The sequence below is a fragment of the Miscanthus floridulus genome, chromosome 18 (genome assembly GCF_019320115.1).
Source record: "Miscanthus floridulus cultivar M001 chromosome 18, ASM1932011v1, whole genome shotgun sequence".
NCBI lineage: Eukaryota > Viridiplantae > Streptophyta > Magnoliopsida > Poales > Poaceae > Miscanthus > Miscanthus floridulus.
This window is the reverse complement of record NC_089597.1, coordinates 112,661,463-112,673,403: the sequence shown is the minus strand read 5'-3', so window position 1 is coordinate 112,673,403 and position 11,941 is coordinate 112,661,463. Positions and strand designations below refer to the sequence as shown.

The window sequence follows — 11,941 nt, the reverse complement described above, 5'->3', positions numbered from 1 at the left end:
AGTCTGGTCCAGCATCCAGTCACTCCTTTTCAGCAATTCTTCAAAGTTCCTTCGTGCTGCCTATTCCCAATAAAGTCCCAACTTCAATAAGACCCAAATAAACACCAATTGGGACTGGTGTGAGTGACCTCTCTCAAACCCTCAGATTTTTCAAAATATTTTCCTTAGGCTATAATTCTTTTTAAGAAAATAGGCAATAAAAGGGTGATTGAAGAGAAACGACAAAGCAACATTCATGCATATGCAATGCAATACTTGAAAGTAATTCTAGATGCTTATCAAGTTTGATCCAAGGTTAATCTTCTTCACACGCTTTTCGGCGGTTATCTTAACCATGTTAGACAAGCCCTAAATGCATTACCAAAGATTAAATGTGTTGTATATTACAATGCAATGCAAGGGACAACACAAGCTCATTTTCTAGTGAAGTTGCTAAAATCAAGCACATTGAGCTCATTCCTCAACCAACAAAATATTGCCTCATCTAGCGGTTTAGTAAAGATATCTACCAATTGATCCTTGGTCCTTACACCTTCTAATGATATATCATTCTTAGCAACATGATCTCTAAGAAAGTGATGGCAGATATCTATGTGCTTGGTGCAAGAGTGTTGAGCCAGATTATTAGCAAGTTTTACCGCACTCTCATTGTCACACAAAAGAGGTACTTTTTCTAGAACTACACCATAGTCTAGCAAAGTTTGTTTCATATAAAGTATTTGTGCACAACAAGCACCCGTGGCAATGTATTCTGCTTCACGGTGGATAAAGCCACACTATTTTGCTTCTTGGAGGACCAAGACACAAGTGATCTTCCAAGCAAATGACACCCACTGGATGTGTCAACTTTGCAACCGGCATAATCCGAATCGGAATAGCCAACTAATTCAAATATAGCTCCTTTGGGATACCAAATGCCAATGCTTGGTGTGTGCTTAAGATACTTAAGGATTCTTTTAACAACAATCAAATGAGTTTCCTTAGGATTAGCTTGAAATCTAGCACACATACACACACTAAAAATGATGTCAGGCCTCTTGTGAACTTGCTCAATCCAATCTTGAGATACTCTTTCTCCAACTTAAGCTTCTTGTTCTCTTCCTTGAGTGCATCATTATTTTTCTCTTCCTTGAGCTTCTTGTTCTCTTCTTTGAGCTTCTCATTCTCAAGAATCAAATCACCACCATGATCAAGAGTTTCTAGCACTATAGTGTTGGTGGTTTTGAGCTCTTCAAGATCTTTCTTGAGCTTTTCATTATCATGCTTGAGCTTGACATACTCATCATAGTTGTTGGTTTCAACCACTTGCTTGCCTTTGCCACTAGATCCTTGCTCAATGCTCTCAACAATTAAATCATCACATGATGTAGCTATATCAATCTTAACAGCATCGTTAGTAGCATCATGTGGCTTATTGGATAAAAATTCTTGAGCAATAACAAGATTATCATGATTTATCTTGAGAGTTGTATATTCTTCTTTTAGCATATTGTGGCTAGTGATGAGCTCATTATGTATCCTCTCAAGTTTATCATGTTTTTCTTTAAGCTCTTTCTTAGAAGATTTGAGCTCCTTGAGTTTGGATAACATAGCATCATTTGCTTCTCTAAGCTCAACACTAGCATTTTCCGCTATGTCACATTTAGCTAAAAGAGAATCATTCTTAGCTTCTAGCTTGTCATTCTTAGCTCTAGTCTTTCTAATGATCTTAGTGTATTGATTTAGCAATTTAACAAGATCATCATAAGAAGGTGATTCATATTCATCATCATCACTATCGCTATCATCATTACTAGCATGTTCATCACCACTACTATCATCATCATTTGATACCTTTCGATCACCCTTGGCCATATGGCATAGGTGTGTAGAGGATGGTAGCAGTGGTGTCGGTGAAGATGATGAAGAGTCAATCACAATGGTGGCCACCTTCTCATTATCACTATCATCATCGGATGAGCAACTTGATGAATCAATGTCCGTGAGCCAATCACCGATGATGTATGCCTTCCCACTTTTCTTTTTCTTGTGGAATTCCTTCTTCTTGCCATCCTTCTTCTTGTATGGCTTGTTTTTCTTCTTCGCATCTTCTTCTTCATTACTTGAGTCATCTTTCTTGTCCGTGTACTTGTTCTTGTACTTGTCTTTCTTGAGCTTGGTGCATTGATGTGCTAGATGACAAAGTTCTCCACAATTGTAGCAATCCATCTCGGAGATTGGCTTCCTTCTAGAGCTAGTGAAGAACTTTTTTTTCTTGCCATCGAACTTGATGCCACTCTTGTTGAGCTTCTTTAGCATCTTGGCAGTTCTTCTCACCATGAGAGCAAGACTTGCATCATCAACTTCATCATCACTTGAGCTCTCATACTCAAGTCTTGCTTTGCCCTTCTCTTGGCTAGCCTTGAATGCTAAGTCTTTGTCTTTCTTCTTGGTAGAGGATGAGTCATCTTGTGGTGTGATGTGCATATACATCTCATTAGCATTGATCTTTCCCAAGATTTGAGTCGGAGTAGCGGTGTAAAGATCACCTTGATGAAGCACGGTCACAATATGCCCATTTTATCAATGGGGAGGACACTCAAGATTTTTCTTACAACATCAGATGGTTGCATTTGAGTGAGTCTAAGCCTATTGACTTCCTCTACAAGAACATTCAAGTGTGAGTACATTTCATTAGTACTCTCTTTAGGAAGCGTCTCAAAAGAATTAAGCTTTTTCATTATGAGATGATAGCGTTCCTCATGCTTGCTCTTAGTTCCCTCATGGAGCGCACAAATGTCCGACCATAGTGCATGGGCATCCTTGTGGTTCCTCACCCGGTTAAACACATCTTTGCAAAGGCCTCTAAAGATGGTGTTCCGAGCCTTTGCATTCCATTTCTCATAGTTTACTTCATCGCCTTGAAGGTGCGTGGGATCCCAAGGTTTTGGGAATCCTTGTGAGGTGGCTCTAAGTATTCTAACATCTAGAGCTTCTAAATATGCCTCCATGCAGATTTTCCAATAAGGAAAATCATCCCCCTCAAAGATAGGAGGAGGTCCATCCCCGTGAGACATCTTTCTCTATGCGGTTAAGTCTAAATACGTTAGCACATGGCTTTGATACCAATTGAAAGGATCAAGATGCCCAAGAGGGGGGGGGGGTGAATTGGGCTAATTCTAAAATTCTTTGCAATAATTAAATCCTACCCTTAGCCCACTTCCAACTCGCAATCATATGTGAATGAAGTTTGCTCCAATTAATCTAAGGGCTTTTTAGGAGCTACCTAGTGCTAAATTTGACAAGTGTGCACCACACCTAACCCACTAGACGCACCTAGGTCAAGCTACCCATCCATACCCCCCTTAATAGGATGGCCAAAGGAAAAACAAAGTCCTAAACTACTCTAAGTGTCTCTTCAACACCAAACGACACTTAGAACTAGTTCATCCTTAACCTTGTCGTCTATCCTTTGAAAACCAAAATGATTTTCATCATAGGGGCATGACAACCATGATTGCCCAATCAATTGCCATTACCATGACCTAACTTAATTGCATCTACAAAATATACGTTAGTCATAGTAATCTCGTATTGTCATTAATCACCGAAACCCAACTAGGGGCCTAGATGCTTTCAAATACTTTTCATATCTCTTATCCTATGACTTACCTCTGTTTTGAGTAGAATATTGGTTGTGGTTTACTTCTCCATCAATAGTATAAGTTATCAATACATGTCCATGCTAGACCTTTCCTATGGTAAAAATATAAATAACGATACTTGGAATACTCTTGGGTGAAGTGCTACAATGGTATAATTATCTATGCACTTGCAGATCCTTTTCATACATATATATATATATATATATATATATATATATATTCTTTCTAGTCACATAAAATGATAAAGAACTACTTAGTATCATTCTAGTAGTGATACTAGGCAGTACCAACAAGCATCTCTGGCACCATCACTAGGGTTGACAACCTAGTAAAGTAATGTTAGGAGATGTAGGTAATTAATAGGTGGCTACTAAAATAAGTGACAAGTTAATAAATGTATTATCGGTTTTAACCTTCCGACAAACTACGTTGAAGATCTCGAAGCATTAATTAGGAGAACTAGAGCCAAACTCAAGAAAGTCCCAACTTCATAATCGGAAGACAACCAGATAAGGCGAAGGTTAACACCTAAATTTGAAGCCATGGCTGGCAAGACTCTTTGTGAATTCTCTGCTTCAGCCACTACCAACATCCGTTCTAGACCTAATGTCATTGTTGGAGACAATGGATTCGAACTCAAGCCAGCTCTCATCAACATGGTGAAAGCTAGCTAGTTTTGTGGAAAGGCACATGAAGACACAAGTGCACATCTCCAACACTTGCTAGAGATCTATAGCACTTTTACCATCAAAGGAGTAACCAAGGACACCATACCACTTCGCCTCTTCCCATTCTCACTCATGGGGAAGGTGAAGCAGTGATTCTATGCCAACAAAGATAGTAATACTATATGAGATAACTGCTCCACTGCCTTCCTAGCCAAGTTCTTTCCCATGGGAAAGACCAATGCTCTGTGTGGGAGAATTTCAAGTTTTTAGCAACAACATGAAGAATCTATCCCTAAGGCATGGGAATGCTTTCAAGACTACATTGCAGAATGTCCCGATCATGGGATGGAAAATTGGTTACTCATGCAGGCCTTCTACCATGGGTTAACCAACTGTACCCATGAGACTATGGATGTTGCTGCTAGAGGTGCTTTCCTGTCACTCACACTTCCAGCTGCGATAGGTCTCGTGGAGAAGATGGCCTCCAACCAAGGTTGGAATGAAGAACGAGTTCAGACCCACAAGAGGGGTGGAGGTATGCATTAACTCAAGGAGGTAGACATGTTGTCTGCCAAGATGGACCTACTGATAAAGAAGCTCGAAGACCGAGCTAATGAGAAGAAAGAAGTCATGCACACATGATTCCCACATGACATGTGAAGAGTGTGAAAACACTAGGCATTCAGGGAACAACTGTTCTGAAATTCATGAGGATGTGAACTACATCAACAACAACAACTATCATCCTCAACAAAATTAAGGACGGAACCAGCAACAGGGGCCGAACTACCAAAGCAACTACCAAGATAACCCTCAAGGTAACAATTATAATAACTTCAATCAACCGCCCTTGAGAGAATTAATTGCTAGCCAATCTAGACTCATGGAAGGATTATCTAAAAAGGTAGCTACCAATGATAAAATTCTAGAAAATATAAGTAATAGAATGGATAGCTTTGCTTCTACCATTAAGAACTAGCATAGCTTTAATAAAATGATAGAATCACAAATAACTCAGCTGGAGGCTGTTGTTCCTCCGTCTGACAAAGGTAAGATTCTGGGGCAACCGAAAGATCTAGAAACTACAAATCTTATTAATATTCACAATGCAGCTTACTACTACATGGAGCCATCGATGGAAAGGTGTATAGATTATACCTTGAGAAAAAAGAAGAGCGATCTAGGGAGGCCTATTATCCCCATCGCCTTTGGACCTCACATCTTCTAGGAAGTTGTATGTGACTTCGGAGCGAGTGTCAACATCATGCCTAAGGTAATTTATGAGAAAATACTAGGAGATCCTTTGTTGTACATAAATATGTGTTTGCAGCTTGCAGATCAGTCACTCTACTACCCTAAGGGTGTTCTTGAAGACACCATTATATGAGTGGGACAATCATATGTTCCCGTGGACTTTGTGGTTTTGGAAACAGGTGAAGATGAAAGGGCACCCATCATCTTGGGCCAACCTTTCCTAAGCACCGCAAAGGCCATCATCTACGCGGACAGTGCAAAGATCTGCTTCACAATTAAGGACAAGAAAGAGAAGTTTTGTTTCAAGAATTGTATCCTGTAATCTCCTAGACAACCACAGACGTCGTACCCGTCTAAAGAGACAACATTGACTAAGAAGAAGAACAATAGAAGAAAAAGGAAGAACAAGGTCAGGTAGCCATAAGAAGAATCAATCAACATGATCAACACACTTCGATCAGAGTACGACCACCTCCTCACTTCACCATTCCTTGCCAAGAAGGATGATCCGAGTGTACCGACGATCGAGTGTACCATTGGACAAAGAATCTTCCACAAGACCTTCTACGACATTAGATCGGGTGTCAACATAGTGTCCAAGATAACATATGAATATTTATTTGGTAACAAACCCTTGTACCCTACATATATGAAGTTGTAGATGGTGGACCAATCAATCCGATTCTCGGAAGGAATAGCAATGGACGTTATGGTAAGAATACATGACCACTTTGCCCCTGCTGACTTCATGGTTTTGGACATGGGAGAAGAAGAAGATGATACACCCATCATCCGTTATGGTAAGAATACATGACCACTTTGCCCCTGCTGACTTCATGGTTTTGGACATGGGAGAAGAAGAAGATGATACACCCATCATCCTAGGGAGACCGTTCCTCAACACCACCAACGCAATCATCTACATCAAATCTGGACAAGTCCACTTCCAATTCCCTAGAGAAAAGGTATGTTGTTATTTCAATAGGTATACTATTTATGAGCAGCTGAAGAAGAACCGCTCCAGGTGGAGACGTCGATCATCCCGACATCAAGGGAACCAATCCCTGTGGAATGAATGGGAGGAAGATGAACAACCTGAAGAATTTGTGAAAAAGTAACCTACACTGCCTAAGTCAGGTCCACCGACCAAGCAGGTGTGGAAGGAGAAGTTGACATCATTAGAATCACAAGAGGTGCAACCATCAGGGTCTCCATCACCGAGATCGGATGATGCACCCGAAGAATGAATAAGACTAGAGTAAAGTCTTATCTAGAGGACTTAAAAATCCGAACACTCACGCGTGAGTTAATATCGGTAGTTATCCATATTTATTTTCAGCATTGCACGAATTGTTTTTACTTTAGCATATGCACTTTTCTACATTAGCATTGCTTTAGTTAAAAAATATATGCATACATTTAGTTATATTTCATTTTCTGCATATAAAAAAATAAAAAGTTTTATTACTTTAGATCATCATCACATAAGAAAATAAAATAAAAATATTATTGCATCCTTAAGCTCCATGTGAATAATTTTCATGGTGTTACAAGCCCAAAGAATATTCACCGTGGTGGCATAAAAATAATATATATACTATGCCTACATATTTTCTTTCTTGCATATAAAAAATAGAAAATCCAAAAATATTAGATAGACATCCTGTTAAAATTCTACCATTAGAAAATATATCTAAACCCACAGGAACAAATCTCTGAATGGCTGACCGCTAACCCCTTATCTTAATCGAACCACGAGTTTGTTCTTGTTGGAGTATTTTGCAGGATGATTCATATGATCAAGAGCAAGTTCACTTGATTGTCTCTATCTCACTCCACTCATGGATGAGAAGGACATACGCCGACAAACACGCTCTGAGAAAGATAAATCAACATCCAACAATTGACCACGGCAACATCCAGCTTGGGGGAGGAGCATCCCCCATGTATCTAGCTAAATATTTCCTTTCTTTAGTTTTACTATTAGTAAGTTTGCTTTATATTAGCTAAAGAAATAAAAAGATGCACAACAAACTAAAACAAAATAAAAATTTATCTTAGCCAGTTATATATATATTATAAGGTGTGATCTTAAGACTTGAAAATAAAATAAAAAGTGTGTTTAATTTTCTTTCTAGTTTGATTTTTCTTAAAAAAAGAAAAAGAGAAAAAACTAAATAAATAAAAGGACTCTGAAGGTAATCTCTTATAATGGAAATGATGAATAGTTGTACTATCATAATTCCTTTCAAGTACCTAGTTTTTAGCCTTGAATTCTTTCGAGTTTTGGATAAGACTATTTTGATATAAGAATTTACTCTGAACTTGAAACTTGTGGGTAGCATATGCTTGATCTACGTCTAGGTAATTAACGGATATGATATGAGAAGGTCTAAGCTATTGTTTATCTTGTTCCAAGTGATACTAGAGTTCCAGAGATTTATCTTTTGAAAAAAATAAAAATGCTTCATGATGAATTCTTTATTTGACAAAGCTTGAATTCCTACCAAAGACATAAATGATATTTAGACTAGGAAAACTTCTACTGATATATGTTGCTTGCTTTTGCATTGAGTTTAGTAAAGCTTTGTTGACCCTTATCAGAGGTTTGTCATGCTCTTAAAATCAAGATGACATACACACCACCCACATATGCACTACTCCTACACTGAGGGTAGGCGCAAAAACATGTCATTCTACTTAGATCCACTCAAAAATATTTTACTCCTACACTAGGAGTGAACACCAAAAATATACCCTATAGGATATCCCCAAATAAATGCTCCAAAGTTCTTGTTGCTATCTTTCAAAAGTTCTGTTACAGAAAAAGAAGCATTGGGTTATGTAAAAGTTATTCATAAAAAAAGAGAGAGTATTAAAAAAATGGACAAGTGTCCAAGATATCTAAAATAATGGGTACTCAAATGCCTGTCTAAAAAAAGAGAAGAAAGAAAGAGATGAATAAAATGGCAACGTATCAGGTGCAAACCAACTAACTTATGCAAACTTGGAAACTATCAATCAGGACCACTAGATGCTGATTCAATGAATGTGGTGAGAGGTGGGATTTTTTTGCGCTTAAGCCCCACACCCACCGTCCTTTTTTTTGCACTTAAGCCCCCTCACCTCATCCATTGGATTAGCATCCAGTGGTCCTAATTGGTAGTTTCCAAGTTTGCACAGGTTAGTTGGTTTGCACATGATATGTTGCCGAATAAGATAGCCCATGTTTTCTTGCAAGGTTATATTTCCAAATTCTAGAAAAAGTGATAAGTTTTCAAGGAGCATAGTATAATTAGGTTAGCCACCATACATTCACACATATGCACATCTTGATTTGATTGTATGACTCAACTCTTTTTGGATCCAAGGTTTAACTTTACAATATATGTAGTGCAAGTATACTCTTTCATGCTTTTTCACTCCTATGAGCTCTATATAAGCCTTAGTTATAGGAACAAAAAGACATAGCATCACTATTGCCTTGGTAAGGATCCACAAATACCACATATATTGAGAGACTTGAGAATGACATACAATGGAAGCTCTGAGTTTTATTTTGAAAACTTACAAAAACTCCGAAATAATGGTTGAGCAAAGAAATAGAGACATAGTGCTTGACTTGATCGTTCTGTCTGTCGATTGCTCAAGACCTAAGTGAAGGCTAAGGAGCCCCATAGTTGAAGGTAATATGGGTAAGTTTGAAAGTCAGATCGGTTTATTCTAATCCAGAGAAGAATTCTTGTTTGAAAGCATGTGTACTTTTAAGGAGTTGCTTCGATGTTTTCAAAACTCCTAATCCAATTTTTGCTAACTTTAATTTTGCTAAGGGACTACCAGAGGTTAAGCTTGGGGGAGCTTGTTGATGGTAGTTAACAACCATTATAAACCATCAATATAATATGCATAAGGGCATAAATATGATCACCAACAAAGGTCTAGGGGTTTAAACTAATAAATTCCATGAGTTTTGGTGAATCTGTATTTTCTACAGGGTTTAACTAGAAAACCATCAAGGTGGACCTACATGTCAGATTTAATTGCACTTATCTGATGTGAAACGAACACTAGAAGGTTCTAGAGAACACCAGAGGACACCACGCCAAGGTAGAGAGGTAGAGGCTACCAGGTGGGGCCCAGACGACCTGACCACACCAAGGCAGAGGCTGCTAGGCGGGGCCAGCTGGCCCCACCTATAGGCTGCCCCAGCCCTTGGGCCCCACCTATCGATCTCCGTGTTGCAATATCGATTCTCCACTGCCTCCTAGGTTGCATCTACGTTGTTCCTTAAGTCTGTTTGATCTAAGGGCTCACGTTTGATGCTTTGGGCTATATATACCAGCCCCTGCCACCGCCCTAAGGCATCAAGTCATTTGAGAAGACAGAAACCCTAATCATCCTTAGAGCTCCACCATATTCTAGGGCATAGCTAGTTAGGTTAGGTCTAGAGGGAGGCAAGCAGGCTTCGCTTGGATTCCCGATCATGTCAAGAGTGTGGTTTGGTATAATCCTTATACCCCCTCTCTTTTGTATCTCCATTATTTTTATATTCTTGCTACAATTGTTATGATAATATTAGTATTCCTCTTATTCATGTTCTTTGTTATAATGTTCGTCGTCTACTTTGATTATATACTTAGTATAGCCAGTTTATCATTATGTTTATGCATAAGTTCACAAAGTGCTCGCTCCAAAGCACATGGGGTGAGTGGTCAACATTGTGTAAGCGTGGTGCTTATACATTGTTTACCTATGAATACACCCTATATTCTTGGCCATGTGGTAGATCATGGATGTGACATTCTCATTGAGTCATTTGTAGTCTACTCCTCGAATATAGGTATACAAGTAGGATCTAGTTACGAAGGAAGACAAGCTATGTTCTTAATCTTCCTTAGTAATATCCCTTATGTGTAGATATAAAGATCATCTTAGGCATGATTACTAGGTATAATTGCACTAATCAATGTATGTTTTGACTTGTAATTAAGAATGACTTAGGAATTATTCCTCTAATATTCTACCTAGTCATGCTAATGCCATAGAAAGGAGTACTCTGAGTGATTTATCATCATCATTGATCAATACTTTTCATCTCTTATCCTATGACTTACCCCTGTTATGAGTAGAATATTGGTTATGGTTTACTTCTCCATCAATAGTATAAGTTATCAATACATGTCCATACTAGACCTTCCCTGAGGTAAAAATATAAATAACAATACCTAGAATACTATCGGATGAAGTGCTATAATGGTATAATTATTTGTGCGCTTGCATATCCTTTTCATACATATATATATTCTTTCTAGTCACATAATATGATAAAGAACTACTTAGTATCATTCTAGTAGTGATACTAGGCAGTACCAACAAGCATCTCTGGCACCATCACTAGGGATGACAACCTAGTACAGTAATGTTAGGAGATGTAGGTAATTAATAGGTGGCTACTAAAACAAGTGACAAGTTAATAAATACCAACACTCTGCTACCAGGTTTTTACATTTCTATTTGTCGAAGACTCCATCTGCCAATCTAGAAAAGGTGGGGCCTACATTTCACAGTCCCTCAGTCATCCACCGATAACAATAAGTTCCTCCTAGAGTGCTGAAGCTTGTTTTCTCTTCGTCGTCCGGGTTCAACCAGATTTGGTGATACCCCGAGAAGCAATCTAACAGACTCAATACTTCGCACCCAGCGGTAATATCGACCAACTTGTCAATTCTTGGGAGCGGATATGGATCCTTTGGGCAACACTTGTTTAGATCAGTGAAATCTACACACATTCGCCACTTTCCGTTCTTCTTTTTGACCATTACAACATTAGCTAACCATTTTGGGTACTATAACGGTCTGATGACACCGACGTCGAGTAGTCTTTGCACTTCGGCTTTTGCCGCTTCTGCTCTTTTCGTGGACGTTTTTCTCAATTTCTGCTTCTACGGTTTTGCTCCTTTCATGACGTTCAAGTTGTGCTGCGCTAGTTCATGACTGACACCCTACAAGTCATTTGCGGACCAGGCAAATACATCCTGATTCTCATGAAGAAAAGCCACTAGACCGTTCTTTTCATCCTCTGCGGTAGGAGCCCACATGTACACACTTCTCGGGTACTAGGGCAGACAAGGGAGTTTTTAGGGTGTCTTTGGCTGCCTCTACCCTTGGCTCTGCTGTTTCTTTGATGTCTGCTTCTTTGTTAAGCGGCTTCTTTGCTACTTCATTTACGAGGCTATAACTAGGGATCAATTTGCATCCTATTCAGCTTGACACAGCTTGCTCTCCATGCACTGTAATTATCCTGAATGGTGATGGCATCTTCATGCACAAGTAGCTTTGTTTTATCACCATTTTGAACTTGTTTAGGATTCCCCT

The 11,941-nt window shown here is 38.9% G+C and overlaps 1 non-coding gene across 1 annotated transcript; it reads right to left on the bottom strand.

The window, feature by feature from the left end:
- Nucleotides 1-4,550: 4,550 nt before the first annotated feature.
- On the bottom strand, nucleotides 4,551-4,659 carry LOC136524968 (small nucleolar RNA R71). The gene has a single exon (XR_010776311.1). It is a non-coding gene; the product is annotated as a small nucleolar RNA R71 (small nucleolar RNA).
- Between the last annotated feature and the right edge of the window lie 7,282 nt (nucleotides 4,660-11,941).